Raw genomic sequence first — 14,137 nt, 5'->3', positions numbered from 1 at the left:
CTTTCTTCTGATTAGTCCCATTGTTCACAGGATTCCTTTCAGAAGTGTACATGAATTGATTATTTGCAACCATTTCAATTAGCTCTTGAGCTTCTGTAGGCGTCTTCTTCAAATGAAGAGATCCTCCAGCAGAGCTATCCAAAGACATCTTGGATAGTTCAGAGAGACCATCATAGAAAATACCTATGATGCTCCATTCAGAAAGCATGTCAGATGGACATTTTCTGATCAACTGTTTGTATCTTTCCCAAGCTTCATAGAGGGATTCTTCATCCTTCTGTCTGAAGGTTTGGACTTCCACTCTAAGCTTACTCAATTTTTGAGGTGGAAAGAACTTTGCCAAGAAGGCATTGACTAGCTTTTCCCATGAGTCCAGGCTTTCTTTAGGTTGTGAGTCCAACCATGTCCTAGCTCTGTCTCTTATAGCAAAAGGGAATAGCATAAGTCTGTAGACCTCAGGGTCAACCCCATTGGTCTTGACAGTGTCACAGATTTGCAAGAACTCAGCCAAAAACTGATGAGGATCTTCCAATGGAAGTCCATGGAACTTGCAATTCTATTGCATTAGAGAAACTAATTGAGGCTTAAGCTCAAAGTTGTTTGCTCCAATGGCAGGGATAGAGATGCTTCTCCCATAGAAATCGGGAGTAGGTGCAGTAAAGTCACCCAGCACCTTCCTTGCATTGTTTGCATTATTGTTGTTTTCGGCTGCCATGTGTTCTTCTTTTTTGAAGATTTCTGTTAGGTCCTCTACAGAGAGTGGTGCTTTGGCTTCTCTTAGCTTTCTCTTCAAGGTCCTTTCAGGTTCAGGATCAGCCTCAACAAGAATGCTTTTGTCTTTGCTCCTGCTCATAAGAAAGAGAAGGGAACAAGAAAATGTGGAATCCTCTATGTCACAGTATAGAGATTCCTTGAGGTGTCAGAGGAAAAGAAAAATAGAAGACAGAAGTAGAAAATTCGAACTTATCAAAGAAGATGGAGTTCGAATTTTACATTAAGGAATAGTGTTAGTCCATAAATAGAAGGATGTGAGAAGAAGGGAAGTAATTTTCGAAAATTAAGTAAAGGATTTTGAAAATTTTTTTGAAAAACACTACTTGATTTTCGAAAATGAAAGTGGAAAAGAAATCAAGTGATTTTGAAAAATATTTTGAAATTAGAAATAAAAAAGATTTGATTGAAAACTAGTTTGAAAAAGATGTGGTTAAGAAGATATGATTAGTTTTAAAAAGATGTGATTGAGAAGATATGATTTGAAAAACATTTTAAAAAGATTTGATTTTTAAAAATTAATGACTTGCCTAACAAGAAAAGATATGATTCAAACATTAAACCTTCCTCAACAGAAAGGGCAACATACTTGAAATGTTGAATCAAATCATTAATTGATAGCAAGTATCTTTGAAAAAGGAAAGAAATTGATTTTGAAAACACTTGATTGAAAAGATATGATTTGAAAAAGATTTGATTTTGAAAAACTTTGAAAACTTGAAGAAAAATTGATTTGAAAACAAAATCTTCCCTCTTGTGACATCCTGGCGTCAAACGCCCAGAATGGTGCACATTCTGGCATTTAACGCCCAAAACTATACCCTTTTGGGCGTTAAACGCCCAACCAGGTACCCTGGCTGGCGTTTAAACGCCAGTCTGTCCTTCTTCACTGGGCGTTTTGAACGCCCAGCTTTTTCTATGCAATTCCTCTGCTGTATGTTCTGAATCTTCAATTCTCTGTATTATTGACTTGAGAAGACACAAATTAAAAATATTTTTGGATTTTTAACGATCAAAATGCAACTAAAATCAAATAACAATGCATGCAAGACACCAAACTTAGCAGTTTGTATACTGCTGACACTAACAAAATGAGAATGCATATGAGACATATAAACACTCAAGTCAAGAGAATTAAAAATCAGAGTAATAAAATCATCAAGAACAACTTGAAGATTAATGAAGACACATGCATGAATGCAAAAAGAACAGAAACATGCAATTGACACCAAACTTAACATGAGACTCTAGACTCAAACAAGAAACATAAAATATTTTTGGTTTTTATGATTTTGTAATTTTTTTTTGTGCTTTTTCGAAAATTATATGGAAAAGAAAATAAAGGTATCAAAATTCTTAATGAGAATTCCAGGAATCATGCAATGTTAGTTTAAAGCTTCAGTCTAAAGGAATTAGACATGGCTAGCCAAGCTTCAGCAGGACATTGCATTCAAGAGCTAAATTGATGAGAATCAATCAGCTTTGGTGATGATAAGAACATCACCTTGAAACACTAGAATTCATTCTTAAGAACTCTGAAGATAAATACCTAATCTAAGCAACAAGATGAACCGTCAGTTGTCCATACTCGAACAATCCCCGGCAACGGCGCCAAAAACTTGGTGCGCGAAATTGTGATCACTACACAACTTTGCACAACTAACCAGCAAGTGCACTGGGTCATCCAAGTAATAAACCTTACGCGAGTAAGGGTCGATCCCACGGAGATTGCTGGTATGAAGCAAGCTATGGTCACCTTGTAAATCTTAGTCAGGCAGACTCAAATGGGTATAGTGGTATACGAATAAAGCATAAAGATAAAGATAGAGGTACTTATGTAATTCATTGGTAGGAACTTCAGATAAGCGTATGAAGATGCCTTCCCTTCCGTCTCTCTGCTTTCCTACTGTCTTCATCCAATCCTTCTTACTCCTTTCCATGGCAAGCTTATGTAGGGTTTCACCGTTGTCAGTGGCTACCTCCCATCCTCTCAGTGAAAATGTTCCTATGCTCTGTCACAGCATATGACTAATCAGCTGTCGGTTCTCGGTCAGGCCGGAATAGAATCCAGTGATTCTTTTGCGTCTGTCACTAACGCCCCGCCTGCTAGGAGTTTGAAGCACGTCACAGTCATTCAATCATTGAATCCTACTCAGAATACCACAGACAAGGTTAGACCTTCCGGATTCTCTTGAATGCCGCCATCAGTTCTCGCCTATACCACGAAGATTCCGGTTAAAGAATCCAAGAGATAAACATTAGAGCCTCGTTTGCTTGTAGAACAAGAGTGGTTGTCAGTCACTTTGTTCATACGTGAGAATGATGATGAGTGTCACATAATCATCACATTCATCATGTTCTTGGGTGCAAATGAATATCTTGGACAAAGAACAAGCGGAATTGAATAGAAGAACAATAGTAATTGCATTAATACTCGAGGTACAGCAGAGCTCCACACCTTAATCTATGGTGTGTAGAAACTCCACCGTTGAAAATACATAAGAACAAAAGTGATCATTGGTTTCGGCCCCAGAGAGGGAACCAGAAGAACCAAGATCTGATCTAAGAACTAGATGTCCAAAGATGAAAATACAATAGTAAAAGGTCCTACTTATAGAAAACTAGTAGCCTAGGGTGTACAGAGATGAGTAAATGACATAAAAATCCACTTCCGGGCCCACTTGGTGTGTGCTTGGGCTGAGCAATGAAGCATTTTCGTGTAGAGACTCTTCTTGGAGTTAAACGCTAGCTTTTATGCCAGTTTGGGCGTTTAACTCCCATTTAGGTGCCAGTTCCGGCGTTTAACGCTGGAATTTCTGAGGGTGACTTTGAACGCCGGTTTGGGCCATCAAATCTTGGGCAAAGTATGGACTATCATATATTGCTGGAAAGCCCAGGATGTCTACTTTCCAACGCCATTGAGAGCGCGCCAATTGGGCTTCTGTAGCTCCAGAAAATCCACTTCGAGTGCAGGGAGGTCAGAATCCAACAGCATCTGCAGTCCTTTTCAGTCTCTGAATCAGATTTTTGCTCAGGTCCCTCAATTTCAGCCAGAAAATACCTGAAATCACAGAAAAACACACAAACTCATAGTAAAGTCCAGAAAAGTGAATTTTAACTAAAAACTAATAAAAATATACTAAAAACTAACTAGATCATACTAAAAACATACTAAAAACAATGCCAAAAAGGGTACAAATTATCCGCTCATCATCCATCTTACAATAGTCAACCCAATCTAATAACAATATCAACCAAATCACTACATCAATTGAGGCAAAAGGCCTACAAATCACCAAAGGTACCCTTTTAGCTACATCTTTATTTGTCAATAAAAAATTTCTTATATTAGATACTTGGGTAGTGGACACAGGTACTATTGATCACTTTTGTTTTTCTCTAAATATTTTCAGTTTGAGCCAAAAGGCTTACAGATCACCAAAGGTACCCTTTTAGCTGCATCTTTATCTGTCAATAAAAAATTTCTTAGATCAGATACTTGGGTAGTGGACACAGATGCTACTGATCACGTTTGTTTTTCTCTAAATATTTTCAGTCTTTAAAAAATATTGTACCTGGCCCGTTACTGCGCACATGCCTGATGGCTCCATTGCCACTACTACCATTGCTGGCACAATAATTTTTAATACAAATTTTTACTTAGAGAATGTTCTCCACATTTCTGTCTTTAAATTCAATTTGGTGTCAGTTTCACGAGTTACAAAGATATTGAATTATTTATTTTTGTTTTCACATACATGGTGTCAGATTTGGGATCACTATCTATTGAAGATGATTGACAAAGCTAAAAGCAACACTGGTTTATACGTACTGGATCATTCAAATGATCATACTGTAGCTCATTGTATTACACAACATTCATCACAAATACTACATTACACATATGAGAATACTGTCTCGTCTACACAACAGTCACAATTGTGGCACAGCAGACTAGGGCACTTGAATAATTCAGTTTTGCAAACACTGCAAAAATATTTTTCTTTCATTAAATGTAACAATAATGTTGTAGCTTGTAAACCTTGTCATTTTGCAAAATAGAAGAAAATTCCTTTTCCTATTAGTAGTTCAGTAGCTGACTTGAATTTCGATTTAATACATGTTAATACTTGGGGCTCTCTATTAATTGTATCTACATCTGATTTTAAGTACTTTTTTACTATCATCAATGACAATATTTGTTTTACTTGGATTAAGTTCATGAAAAATAAATATGAGGTTTCATTAATTCCGCACAACTTCATCAAAATGGTTGAAACCCAATTTTCAAAATCCATCAAATGTGTCGGATCAGATAATGGTCCGAAATTCAACTTGCACAATTTCTTTGCTTCTAAAGAAATTTTACAGCAAAAATCATGTGTGGAAATTCCTCAGCAAAATAAGATAGCTGAGATGAAGCACCAATGTAACACATTCTCTTACGGTGACTAGGATTCTATTTTTTCAATCAAATGTTCCAACAAAATTTTGGGATTTAGCAGTGACACACGCTATGCATCTCATCAATAGAATCTCTAATCCCATTTTACAAAATCTACCCCCTTTCAAAAATTACATGGCAAATTTCCTGATCTAAACCACATCAAAATTTTTGATTGTCTTGTCTTTGCATCCACTTTAACACAAAATCGGAAGAAGTTAGATGCACGAGCTCAAAAATGTTATTTTCTAGGATATAAAGAAGGGATCAAATAATTTTTTTTCTTTATGATCTAAAAACAAGACAAACTTTTCTTTCTAGAAATGTCATATTTTATGAGTTTGAGTTTTCATTCAAAACCAATACTGCCTCTTCAGATGTCAACTCTGTTGCTATCACAAGCACATCACATGTCCCATGGACAGACCCCTTTGCATATCATGATCATCTTTCATTTTACTAACATGTGCATTCAACTCCAACTTTGCATCAGCATCAACAGACTTCTGTCACTGATTCTATTCCTCATAACACTGCAAGCTCAATTCCTAATGCACAAGCATCATCCTTGTCTCATGTACATACTCACATAGACACTCATGCATCACCTCACCCTGCACCTCTTGGAAAGTCTAGTAGGACTAGGCGAGTACTAGCATATCTAAATGATTTTTATTGTGCAAATAATATTACTGCTCAACAAGCTATGCCAATTTCAAAATGTAAATATCCAATTTCAATTCAATGTCTTACTCTTCTCTGTCCACTAACCAATTGAATGTTTCTCTTGCTGTTTCCACACATGATGAGCCAAAAACCTATGAAGAAGCCATCCAAAAAGACTGTTGGAAAGATGCCATTAACGCTAAACTTTTGGCACTTGAGCAAACTAAAACTTGGACTCTCACCCCTTTACCACCAGGTAAGAAAACTATTGGCTGCCGTTGGGTGTTCAAAGTCAAGTATAATCCCAATAGATCAGTGGAGAGGCACAAAACACACCTAGTTGCAAATGGCTATACACAATGATATGGTTTAGACTACATGGACACATTCAGTCTAGTTGTTAAGATCACTACTGTGTGATTGGTTCTTGCTCTCACTGCAAACAAGGGTTGGCACTGCCACCAATTTGACGTAAACACCGCATTCCTTCATGGTGAGTTAAAGGAAATAGTGTATACGAAGACTCCCCCAGGATTACTACTCTCCTCTCTTGATTTGGTTTGCAAACTTGACAAGTACCTTTATGGACTCAAGCAAGCTAGTAGACAGTGAAATCTTAAGTTTTGCTCTGTTCTCCGTGCTCACGGCTAAAAACAGTCGAAGAATGATTATTCTTTGTTCACAAAACACAAATCCGAGACTTCCTTCACTATGATCCTTGCATATGTTGACGATCACACTGATTGGCAAGCTAACAGAATCAATTAGCAAATTCTACTTTATATACCAACTTATATATATGATAAATATCTTAGGCTCATTGAATACACTAACTAGTAACTAACTATTAATCACTACAAATGCTAACTAAGCTAAGTATGTCAATCTGTTATAGCTAATACATTTAGGTAACACTTATCAATGTTTTTATTACGGTAGCTTGATATTTTGTGTTTGTATATTCGGGATCACAATTAATAGTTTTTTATATGAGAAAGTATGAGGAGCCAATTTAATTAGTATACAATGTGTACAATGGAAATATTTTTAAAATTAACATTAAATGATAATTAAATTAATTAATTACAAAATTATTTTCAATTTTAAATACAAAACAAATATAGATTCCAAACAATTACAAACACCTCCAACCAGTTTCCCTCTCCCTCTCTCTCTCGTCGGTGCTGCTGAAACTGACGGAATTGCCGGTGTGAGAAGCGCTTTGCTGAAGACTAAGTTATACCCTAACCCTAGCGAGGAGCTTTCGAACCATTCAACCCGTGAAGAGAAATGTCATTTGCATGTTATCTGAACATCAAACATGGTAAGAGAGATCCACAAAAGTGTTGACTTAATGCCCTTTCTCTATGAATATCCATCATCACTTAGAATTATGCATTTCTCCCTCGATGATATCAACATTTTTAGGTTCACATAGCATTTCTCGCCTCCCAAATCAGCTAAACTTACCCACTCAATTCCAAATCATGTATTGATTGATGAAGGCCCTAAAACCAGTTGAAACTTTCAGGGGAAGAAGGTACATAAATTTGATTAATATTAATCGCCATGGGGAAGTCTAGCAACTTTCTGAAACTCCATTTTTATTTTCACCCTTCAATCCTTCCTCAATTTGATCCAAAGAGAAGAAAGAGAAAAATTTGCATTGGAGCACAGGCTGCAGATGACTCCAAGGTTGAAGAAAACAGCGAACCTCTCCACTTGCATGGCATTGCGCTGTGAGGAGACCCCATTCTCATGCTCAGGGTTGAAGGCACTGTACCACAGCCGGACGCATGATGACAGCGACAGCAGCATCACCGGAGAAGTGTATGGATAATCGGAAGATCGATGCTGGACGCACAGACCGATGCTGGAAGACAGTATACAGCAGAAGTTTTATATATGTATGTAGATGTTTATTTTTCATATAAATGAGATAATTATTCTTAATAAAAATGAGATATTTTAATATATTTAATGGTCAATTTACGACGATAGTTTTAGTAGGTATGCAGATGGTTATTTTAATTTTTATGTAGATGATTATTTTGACTGGATTGAGTGTAGTTATATATAATTAAAACGGGCACGCTACACATCCATGTAACCATGTAATCAAGTTGGCCAAAGCCCAAATAGAGTTACACACATTAATGACGAGTGAAAACACGCGCCCGAAAACCCTTCGTTACTTCGTGCTCATTATGAAAAAATGTTGCTTCTTCCTCAACACGAAACCACTCCTTCTCTTTGAATCTCTCTCAAAATCACTCAAACTTCAGTCGCGATCTCTGCAAAAACCACTACTAGAGAAGAATCGCGAGAAGATTTGGCAAGGAACAACCAGAAATGAATGAAAACAGCAATAGAGATTCGCCTTCCTCATTCTTCTCCTTCTTTTTCGCGTTCCTTCTTCTTCACGTGTTTTCTCCTTATCTTCATTCTTTTGTTGTTATTGCTGCTGTATTTTTTTGTCTTTTAATCTTTCTCTCTGTGAAGAAGCAGTAGAAGGTGAGGAGGAAGAGTTTTGAATTATGCATAACAGAAATGAACCGAAATGGCCAACTCCACTGAACCAAACATCATTCATGTGCTGAATAAAATGTCATAAATATTTAATAATCAAGAAAAATATTTCTACATGTACAAGGACTCAATTGAACACACTAACAATCAAGTAAATCAAAATGAGCAACTCCACTGACCCGAGCAAAATTCTTGTGCTGAATAAAACGTCATAAACATTCAATCATCAAGAATAGCATTTTTCTATAAAAAGAAGTCAATTGAATACATAACAATCAGGTGAATCGAAATGGTCAATACCACTGAACCAAACACCAATCATGTGCTGAATAAAATGTGATAAGCATTAAATCAGTAAGAAAAATATTTCTGCATGCACAAGGATTCAACTAAACACATTAACAATCAAGTGAATCAAAATGAGCAACTCCACTTAACCGAGCAAAATGTTGGTGTTGTCAGTGATAATTATAACGAAAGAAGAAGAAGAATCTGCGTGCGCGAAGAAGAAGAAGCAGAAGAAGAACCTACGTTGCGCGAATTTGAAAGAAGAAAAAGGAGGAGGAAGAGGAGGAGAAATACTATTATTATTGATTGAAAGTTGATCACCATTTATTCACCACATGAACATTGTTCGGTTCGGTGGCCTTTGTGATTTTGATTCACCAAATGAATGTTGTTCGGTTTGGTGGCCTCCTTTTATTTTGTTCAGAGTTTAAGATTATTGTGATAGCATGCAGCAATCATTTCCTAACTGTCTCAACGTAATAACCTCATTCAACTAATTTGAAGTTGAATCATTCATTGTTTCCATTCAAAAGTGTAGATCGAAGAAGAAAATGAAGAAGAATAAAAATGACGGAGCTTATTACATTGAATTCAATACATATCAATAATGAAGAATGCGAGCAGAGAAAAAAATGCGAACAGAGGAGAATGGCAAATTTTATTAGGTTGAAGAAGAAGAAGAACGAAAACGCGAGAAGAGAACAAGGTTTACGTTGAGAAAGGTTTATCATGCAGCAGAAAGTTTACGTTATATACGTTATGAGGCGCGTATATAAGAAACGCGTAAGGGGGTTGGGGAGGCGCGTCTGATTTAAGTTACTTGGATAGCTTGGATGAAAAAATTACATGGATGTAAAACTTTTCCGTAATTAATTAAAATATGTTAGATGTTCAATTCATTAGGTATGTGGATGATTATTTTTATTTTTAAGTGGATGGTTATTTTTACTAAAGGTGAGTGATGTGTGGCAAGTCAAGCAGCAAAGGTGAAGTGGGATGATTATTGATGAAGGTGGGGGTAGCGCCGGTTGAAAAAGAAGAGAGTATTGGAGTAAAATGTTTCGGTAAATTAGGATTTTGATTATTAAATTATCACATAAAAACTAATAAATCAATTTAATTATTATCTCTTTTAAATTCTTATAAATTTATTAATCATAATGTTGAGTTGTCGTGGAAAATGAAAGAAATCATGTTGATGAGAAGAAGACACTGGAGGCAAAATATGAAATGCATCCCTACCATGAAGGCATGAAGTTATGCAATTAATAAGAGAGGCAGGGGACAAAAAAAATAAAGAAGCCGAAACATAAATAGAAGAATATTGACATTGAATTGAAATCTGATGTGCTTCAGGTGGCTGTAATTCGTTTCGCTCCCAGCAAAGGCTTTTAACACCCATATCTATGTTAGTTACCTACTCAACCATTTAACTAGAATACACTATTTGCCATTATATTTTCAGTAATATTAGATAAACAAAAAATAAGAGCCAAAATTTATTTTATTTATTTTATTAAATTTATTTTATTTAATATTTATTTTATTTTATTTAATAAATATTAAATAAAATAAATTTTGTTTGATTTCAACTAAATTTTTTGGTTATTAAATATTTTTGTTATATTTTGATATATATTTGTATTTGTATGTTGGTTTTAAATATAACTCTAGTGCATTATATTATTTATGTATTTTGATTATAGAGGTAAATGTATAATTATTTTATATTTTAATATATATATATATAGATAGATAATTGACTAATAATTGATTCGTTATATTAATATAAAATAATTTTTTTAATAAACTATATATCGCCGAGAAGAAAAATTTCCAAACTTATAATAATTGGGCTAGGATATCTTGCGAGGTTGGCTTTTATTTTGTAATTATTGAGTCTCGTGTAATAAGCAAGGTTCTGAAAACCAAATCGGTTATCGAATCGTTCTAGCTATTAGTTTACTGGTTTATAGGTTTAATCGGTTTGATTATAGTTGAACCAAAAAAACCGTTTTATAATAAAATAAAAAAATATATAAATACATTATGCGAAAAAATATCATCCAAGATTTCTGTTCATGCATCTAAAACGGACATCACCAAACTGAACCATATAAATCAATGGCACCAGACATCCAAAAAAGTTGTCTCTTGCCAAAATTTCATTTCATATTACAACATATGCAGACAACAAATACGCAGGTGATATGGAAACTCTATAATGGTTATTGAACATGCATGCTCTCATGAATACTAATCAACTAATCAACTAATCAATGCCATCAATGTCACAGGTGCTACTCCACACTGCACCATGGCTCCGATCTAGTAGCTTGCACTCAAAATTCTCAGTCTGCATAATAATTATATGTATGATCAATAATACTAGCTGCTAGTATCATCCACAATGAAAGAAGTCTAGGAGTCAACAATTTTAATTCATATTAGCTAATATTTTTAGTCAACAGTTTAATGCCTTTAGTTTAATAGTTTAATACAATATTTTTAACTAACATTTTTAAATATTACTGACTAACTGTTCAATAATATTTTATACATGTTAGTTATATACTAGGAACTTAATTCTTACATACATACACATATATATATATATATAACACAATAAAGAGTTTCCAGTAATGGTTTTTGTGAGGGTGTCTATTTAGTGATTCCAATGCAATATATATGATGAAAAATAATTTTTTGAGTCATAACAATAACCACTATTTCATTACATAGGATAATAGCATTAGTGTAAGATGTTGAAGACTCAAATTTTAACTACTCTTGACAATAATTGCTTGATTCAGAAGAATAATTTAGAAGTAGGAGAATGTGTATATATATATATAATATACCTCACAAAGCTGAACAGTAGTTATGTCTCTAATTCCCTATTGATACCAAATCACAAATGCCAAGTAATTAGGGTTGCTACTACTCTCATCTATCTTGAATGTTATGTTCTCGTGTGGATAATTGCAAGCAACCTTGCACACACAGATACATAAAACTATAAATACTTCAATCTTAGCTTGCGTGTGTGCATATATAAGGATCTAATTAAGCAAAAATGTTAATTATTAAGGTTTAGCACCCAACAACTAATCAATTATCAATACTTCAACAATTAATCATGCTTCAAGTAATTAACAGCAAGATTTAGACTTTAGAACCAAAAATTAATCAATGCTTCAACAATTAATCATGCTTCAAGCAATCAGCTTCAACAATTAATCATACTTCAAGCAATTAACAGCTAGGTTTAGACTTTAAAACCAACAATTAATCAATGCTTCAACAATTAATCATGCTTCAAGCAATCAACAGCAAGGTTTAGAACCAACAATAAATCAATGCTTCAACAATTATTATTACAAAAAATAAAATTTATACCTAGGGTTAGTGGAAGACAGGGAAGAGTGCAGAGCTGGCGGTGATAGGGACAATGGCTGGGGTGGAAGGGTCGAATAGATTTGGCGCCGGCGAGAAGACTGCGCGACGGCAACTGGCGCTGGCGGTGGCTGCGATTTCGACGGCTGAAAGGAAAGCTCTACGCGAACGGAAAGCTGGCTGAAAGGAACTTTCGACGGTGAGTGACTTCCAAGGACCTTGCGACGGAGGCGGTGGCTGGACGGAGGTTGCGCTGAAAGCTCGCGGTGGAGACTGAACGTGGTGAAAGCGAGAGGTGAGAGTGGAGGGCTGGAGGGGAGGCTCGAGAGTGGCTCTCTGCAGTGTGGGTGTGTGCGTGAAAGAGTGCTAGGGTTCACCTTTTGGCAAAATCAAAACGTGTACGTTTTTTGACAAAATTAAAAAATCGGCCGAGTCACGATTCGATTTGACCGACCGATTTCTGGCCGGTTTGACAGTCTAACTACGATTTTTGAATTTGACGGTTTTGTTTTCTATTCGAACCGTATTTGTTAACGGTTCTCGATTCGACCGACCGGTTCGAATCAGTTTTCAGAACATCGATAATAAGATTAAATCCTTGTAAAGTAAAGAAATTAATAATATAGTAAAATTAAACGAGTGATTAATCACTTCTAAATTAAAATAATAAAATTTATATATAATAAAAATTATAAATTTAATAATAATTAATATTTTATTTTATCATTTTATTAATCTATTTATTTTATAGTGTTTTTTACTGAATATAATATGTTAAAAATTAGTAAACAGATGCGTCGGGATACCGATGTTGACACAAATAATAGAATACTAAGGAGTAACGAGGTAGAAAGAAAAGTTTTTTTTATTATATATATATATTACATGTATACCAAAATCAATTATTAAAATTAATTATTAATATAAAATATATATTAAAATAATTAATATAAATATATATTAAAAATAAATTAAACTATATATATATTTATATACAAATATATTGATAACTAATTTTAGTCATTAATTTTAATGTATAAATAATATTTTTATTTAATTATAGCCCTAGATAATACCAAACATAAAAAATAAAACATTTTGAATGGCGGACAATCAAAGTCAATCTAAAATATAGTATGGTAAAAAAAAAAATTAAAACTTCCTTCGATCTAAAATATCTGTTAAATTATAATTACATGTAGAAAAACAAATTGATTAATATTTTCTAACGCACATGGAATTCAGCTGGTGTATATTATTCGGGAAATTCGATAATTCTTTAGTTTAGTATCGATTTTTTTCTGAATTTATTTTTTATGTAAATTTAAATATTTAAAATTTATTATTTTTTTTATTTTTTACGTTTAAGTATTAACGACACCGTAACAAATACCATATTATTCCAAGTTGAAGAAAGTTGGGAGTCCCTATGTTGGTCAACCATTATATCGCCTTGGTCTTTCTTTAATTTATTTTTTAATGGGGTTTTGGTGTTTTGTTAATCAACATTCAACACACGACAACGCCTTTTTTTTTCTTTCTGAGTTTAAAAACTTTCAAGCAAATATATATAATGGCAAGTTGGCAACTTGAGAGTTCTATATATTATAAACCCGGCCAAATCAAAGTTTGTTTATCTAACCAAGCTAGCACCTTGAAATTGCTTTCATAACTAAAATTAATTTGATTCCTCACATTTTAACATAACCATTTAATTAAGCCCCTCATTCTTTCTAAAATAAGTTTAATTATTCTGTATAATTTTACTGATTTTTTAATTAAATTCTTACAATTTAAATTTATAATTTAATATTTATACTAGATAAAAAAGTTATAATTAAAATTTCAATAGTTATTATTTTAAAAATACAATAATATTAAAATATTTTTTAAAAATATTGTATAATTCATCATATATCAAACGTAAAAACTAGTATGTAAAAAAGTTGTATTTTAAAAATAAGTTAGAAAGAATCTAATTAAAAGTTTTTATTTAATATAGAAATTTAATTACAAATTTTTTAATTTGAAGAATCTAAGTAA

At 33.8% G+C, this 14,137-nt stretch overlaps 1 non-coding gene across 1 annotated transcript; it reads left to right on the top strand.

Annotated features, from left to right (window-relative positions):
* The first annotated feature begins 206 nt into the window (after positions 1-206).
* LOC130952819 (small nucleolar RNA R71) lies at positions 207-310 on the top strand. Its single transcript, XR_009074995.1, has one exon. It is a non-coding gene; the product is annotated as a small nucleolar RNA R71 (small nucleolar RNA).
* Positions 311-14,137: the final 13,827 nt, after the last annotated feature.

This window comes from Arachis stenosperma, chromosome 9, assembly GCF_014773155.1.
Source record: "Arachis stenosperma cultivar V10309 chromosome 9, arast.V10309.gnm1.PFL2, whole genome shotgun sequence".
NCBI classification, from domain to species: Eukaryota; Viridiplantae; Streptophyta; class Magnoliopsida; order Fabales; family Fabaceae; genus Arachis; species Arachis stenosperma.
This window is presented reverse-complemented; position numbering and strand designations above follow the sequence as displayed.